The sequence below is a fragment of the Onychomys torridus genome, chromosome 2, assembly GCF_903995425.1.
Source record: "Onychomys torridus chromosome 2, mOncTor1.1, whole genome shotgun sequence".
Lineage (NCBI taxonomy): Eukaryota > Metazoa > Chordata > Mammalia > Rodentia > Cricetidae > Onychomys > Onychomys torridus.
In genome coordinates this window covers 48,255,871-48,261,870 of record NC_050444.1, presented here as the reverse complement: position 1 = coordinate 48,261,870, position 6,000 = coordinate 48,255,871, and positions in this window count along the sequence as shown.

Below are 6,000 nucleotides of genomic sequence, written 5' to 3'. Positions count from 1 at the left end.
GAGTACTCCTAAGCTTTTGTGCTTTGTACAACATGGGAAACTTTTACTAGTCTATCCTCAAAACTTTGGAGAAAGGGACTTCAGTGAGCCTGAATAAAACAGTGAGATTATCAAGCAAATTTAGCTTTATAAGTCAGTGAAGTCTCACTTTATTGTGTTACACATTGATCCAGGAGAAAGGTTTGAAGTACTATATAGTAAAATTTATAATAATAATAAGAAGTAGAATGAATAAAAGCAAAGTATAATGTAGCATATTATTTTAACATTTAGTATAAATACTGACTTTTAATACTATAATGTGTGATTTACAAATATTATGATTATTAAAAGTATAGTTCTGAGGCATTTTCAGCTTATATACCCTAAAGAGGACAGTTATCTCATTTGTAAAGTAAAATGTGGTAAATTACAGAAACTGGAAGACTACGTCACCTCAACACTTTGTTTAAAGCTGAATTTATATTATTGCAGATGAGCTCAAGTACCTATGATTCCCCTGTGTTGAAGCTCCATTCATAGAAATTCAATATATAATTAATTGCATTAGCATTGCATAAGAACTTACATGAAAACCCATTTATTACTGTAATTAATGAGGCAATACCATGTAATTCATCTGGTAATCAAGAGAGGTTTATTTCTGGGATAACTTACAGCCAGTAGATGTTGGTTACAGGATCTGAGAGAGGTGAGGTTCCATTCAGCAGAGAACTCTGGCTTGGTGTCCCAAGAGGTTTCAGGACCACAAGGTATCCAGAAAGGCCAAACACATATGCACCTCGACTCTTAAGGGGCTTTCTCTCAATCACATTCCAGGGGCAGGTCATAGGCAGGTGTGGCAGTTACCTGCTGTCACTCTAGGGGCAGTGTTTCAAGATCAAAGCTGAAACAGCTACCTACTATACCCATTGGATTGCAACCCTTAAAGAGATCAATATAAAAATATAAATTGATATCAGGTTTTTTTAGTACGGCATATATTACAGTGTGATTTTTATAAACAATGGATTATTCAAGGTTCTAAATCACTATTCTTTAACATGAAACCATGCCAAAGATTATACAGATAATATTAACATTCCTTAAAGTGGCAACTGTATTTTCAATTATCTGAATATGAAGGCTATCAGAGAATGATGTTAATATCTTCCACAGCTGTTGCAGTACTATTCCGTTTAAGTGATGAGTTTGTCTTATGTGGAGGAAGGACTTAATAGTCACCTGGATCATCTCAGGGTTCTGAAGGATGAACGTAACCATGCACTTCCTTCCCAGTATCTTCTCAAGCCAAAAGTAGATAGTCTTTGGAACCAAGCCTTTCTGGTCAGCCTTCTACAAGAGGTCTTCCAGGACAGATCTGAGTTAAAATAAACTACACTTTCACAGCCTATTAGAGACCAAGAGCTTTGGCAAACTTCACATTAATGACCTCTTCCACTTGGTGCTTCTGAAATTCCGTTCTTCTTTGACTGATACATTATCTGTGCCTGAGTTGCTTCAGTGGCACTGTTGTGGTGGGATGAGTTTTTCTCACTTAGAATTCTTTGCTATGATGGACTTCAGAAAGGGATATTTTCCAGAAACTTTTCTCCATAGAGATCATTAAGTTGGCCTTAAATTTTCCATACAGTTCAGACTTGGCTTCAGCACACCTCAATGCCTCACAAAATTTCTTGTAGGAAGACTATCTACTAGCATCATTAATTTGATGATTCTGGCATATCTGTTTTTCTTTACTCCTGATGCTGGATTACGAAGCTACAAGTTTTCCAACTTGGAGTTCAGAAGTTCATGTTTCTTAATCACAAAGAAGATCATTTTCTTTACCAGCAACATTGTCCGAAGGCTTACAGAGGTGGCCTTCTACATAAAGATCTGCACCTTGGGAATAGAAAAGAGGGTACTGGATGATGCTCAACTGACTTGAGTCCTAGAGAGAGCTCCCACTTTTTCCATCAGAATGGTTAATGTGTTGGGGGTTTTGTTTGTGAATGATTTTGCATTCTTTCCTGTAAATAATTTTCTCTCTCTCTCTCTCTCTCTCTCTCTCTCTCTCTCTCTCTCTCTTTCCTTGTGATGTCCTTTTTGGCTTTTGAAGCTGGGATAATTCTCCTCTTGCAAAACGAGTTTATCTATTTGAGTGTATTTATCTCCATTATTCTTTGGAAAGATTGAGAAGAGCTGAAACAATTTCCTTAAATGTCTGGAGAAAGCTCCCATGAAACTCTCTGGCCTTTGGCTTTTCTTTGATTTTTCATTACTAATTTAACTTCCTTATTTATACTGGTTTGTTAATATTTTCTATGCTCTTCTGTGGTTCCATCTTGATAAATTGTATGTTTCTATCAATTTATCAGTTTTACTAAGTTATCCAGTATAATGCTGTGTAATTGTTCATTTCATAATTTATCTGAAATTCTCTCTCACCCCTGTTGTAACTTGAATAATATCATGGAATTTATCAAAGAATGTAATTACTAAAAAAAAACCAAACTGAAATAAAATTGGAATTGAAAATCTTACAGGTAAGCCTCACCAACAGATTAAAAGACATGAAAAAATTTCATATCTTGAAGAAAAGGAACAAGAAATGGACAGCTCAGTCAAGGGAAATACAAATATTTTTTTAAATCACAAAATATTCAAGAAATGCATATTAAGGTGTAAGAGACACCAAACAGACAGAACAAGAAACATTGCAGCACATCATAATCAAAACATTAAAGATACAGATCAAAAGGTAGGTCCATCAGAATAACACCTGACTTTTCAGTGGAGACTCTGAAAGCCAGAAATAAGTGGATGAATATTCTTCCAGTTCTACAACATCACAGGGCCATCTTCCAGCTCTAATACATCACAGAGGTAAGCTCAGAATACTATAACCATAAAAACTATCAGAAAGGATCATCAGAAAAAGAAAAATGTTTTATGACTAAAACAAATTGAGAAATTTATGTCCATCAACCCAGTTCAATAGAATACACTAAAAGGAAAACTTTGGTCTGAAGGGAAGGTTAACTATACCAACAAGGACAAAGAAAAAAGTAATCTGAGAGCAGTTAGTCAAAAAGGTGAGGAAATCTTAAACCATCACATCAAAATAATGAGAGTTAATAAAAACTTTTCATTAATAACTTTCAATATTAATAGTCTCAGTTTCCAATAAAAGACATCAATTTACAGATAGGATGGAAAAACAGGATCTATCTTTTTGGCTGTATCCAAGAAACATACCTCCCCATAAAGGACAGACCTCACCTTAGAGTGAAATGATGGACAGTTATTGCAAGCAAATGGAAATGAGAAGCAAGCCACCATACCTATTTTAGTGTCTGGCAAAATAGACTTGAAACTGAAACTTATCAGAAGCTACAGGGAAGGACATTATTTTACTATTAAAGGGAAAATCCACCAAAAGGATGTTATAATTCTAATCATTAATGCACCAAGCATAAGAGTTCCCAATTTCATAAAAGAAACACCACTAGAGCTAAACTCACATATTGATCCACATATAGTGATAGTGGGTGACTTCAATATCCTATTTAGCCAACACATCAGTCATCCAGACAAAAACTAAACAAAGAAACAATGGAGTTAGATAATTTCATAACTCAAATGATCGTAACATACCTATACAAAATATTCCACCAAAACAATTAAGAGTTTCCTTCTCATCAGCCCATGGAAGTTCTTCCCAAACTGACCATACATTAGGAAACAAAACAAGTCTCCAACAGATATTTTTTAAAAATGTAATAACATATTCTATCCTACCTGGCCACCATAGACTAAAGCAGCACATCAACAGCAAAAAATATACAGACTAGTGGAAGCTAAATGACTCACAACTGAATCAAAATTTGGTCAAGACATAAACTAAGAAGGAAATTTAAAACACTTTTAGAACTGAATGACAGTGAAACCACAGAATGTGCAAAACCTACAGGACACATGACCATAGTTCTGAGGCAAGTTCATACCATGAAGTACCTACAAAACAATGGGGAGATCTCATATTAGTAACTAAATGACACACTTGAAAGTTCTCAATAAGAATAATAAGAAGAAATAGTAACCATAAGGAATATATAGAAAGACAAAACCACAGGACAGAAATCAATGAAATAGGAACAAACAAAAATGAGAATTCAATGAATCAATAAAACGAAAAAGTAGATTGTTTGAGAATTCAGTAAGATTGAAAATCTTTAGATAAATTAACTAAGAGGCAGCCTGGCAGTGATGGTACATGCCATTAATCCCAGCACTCTGGAGGCAGAGGCAGGTTGATCTCTGTGAGTTTGAGGTCAGCCTGGGCTACAGAGAGAGTTCAAGAAAGGTGCCAAAGCTACACAGAAAAATCCTGTCTCTAAAAACAAAAACAAAAGCAAAAACAACAACAACAAAACCCAACTGTAGCTGAAAGTTTTCCTGTGTCCTGCCTGGCCTAAGGTCAGGACAAATCTCTCTCACCTGCCAGTTCAGCAGCTGCTCAGACCCAAATAAACACAGACAGGCTAATATTGTTAAACTATGGCCATGGCAGGCTTCTTACTATCTAGTTCTTACATCTTAAATTAACCCATTTCTATAAATCTATACTTTGCCATGTGGCTTGTGGCTTATCAGTATTTTACATCTTGTTTCTCATGTTGGTGGCTGGCAGAGTCTCTTCTGTTCTGCTTTTCTCCTTTCTCCTCTAGAGGTAGAATGTCCCTCCTAACCTTATTCTGCCTCACCATTGGCCAAACAGCTTTATTTTTCAACCAATCAGAGCAACACATATTCACAGCATACAAAATAACATCACCCATCAAACAACATTCAATTTGTAGAAAAAAAGGCAGACATCATAGGAGTCTTGATGTAAAATCAGAGAATTGTTAAGGACACACTTTAAAGGCTTATACTCCACTACACTGGAAAACCTAAAAGCAGTGGATGAATTCTTTGATGTATATAACTTCCAAAGGTAAATCAAGATTAAATGAACAATTTAAATGCACTAATAACATCTATTGAAATAGAAACTGAACTTAAAAAAAATCTCCCAACAATAAAAACCCAGCCATAGGTGTACTTAGCACAGAATTCTACCCAATCTTCAAAAAAGAAACTTGAACTAAACTAATCAAATTATTCCACAAATTGGAAACAAAAGGAACACTGCTTTATGTGTTTTAGCAAACTTTCAGGTTCTATTGCAGTAATATGAAGACCACATGACAGCCCAACAAAAAGTCTTATAAACCAATATCACTTATGAAGATAAATGCAAATATTTTCAATAAAATACTTGTAAATTAATTCAAGAACACATCAAGAAGATCAATACTGTGGTCAAGTTACCTTCTTTCCAACTGGTTCAATATTTGTAAGTCCACAAATGTGATCCACCACACAAACAGATTAAACATTAAAACCACATGATCATCTTATTACATACAGAAAAGACCTTTGATAAAATCCAATACTCCTTGATAATAAAAGTCCTTGAGAGAATAGGGATAAAGTATAGCATAATAAAGGTGATTTATACCAAGTTCACGGCCAACATCATCGAACATGGTGGGAAACTCAAAAAGCATTTCCACTAAAATCAGAAACAAGAAAAGGATACCAACTTTCTCCGTACTTATTAAATATAGTACTTGATGTCTGAGCTAGAGAAAGAAGACGACTGAAGGGAACCAAGGGGACTAAATTAGAAAATAATTAAGCCAAAGTATTCTTATTATCAGATTGTGGTGATATCGTGTTCCCCAAAATATTGTACACCCTAATAAATTTGTCTGGGGTCAGAGAACAGAACAGCCACTAGATATAGAGGACAAAAAAATGGTGGCACACACCCCTAGCATTCCAGAGGCAGAGACTCAACTGGATCTCTGTGAGTTCAAAGCCACACTGGAAACAGCCAGGCATAGTGACACATGCCTTTAATCCCAGGACATTAGGGCAGGAAGCAGAAAGGTATGTAAGGCATGAGGA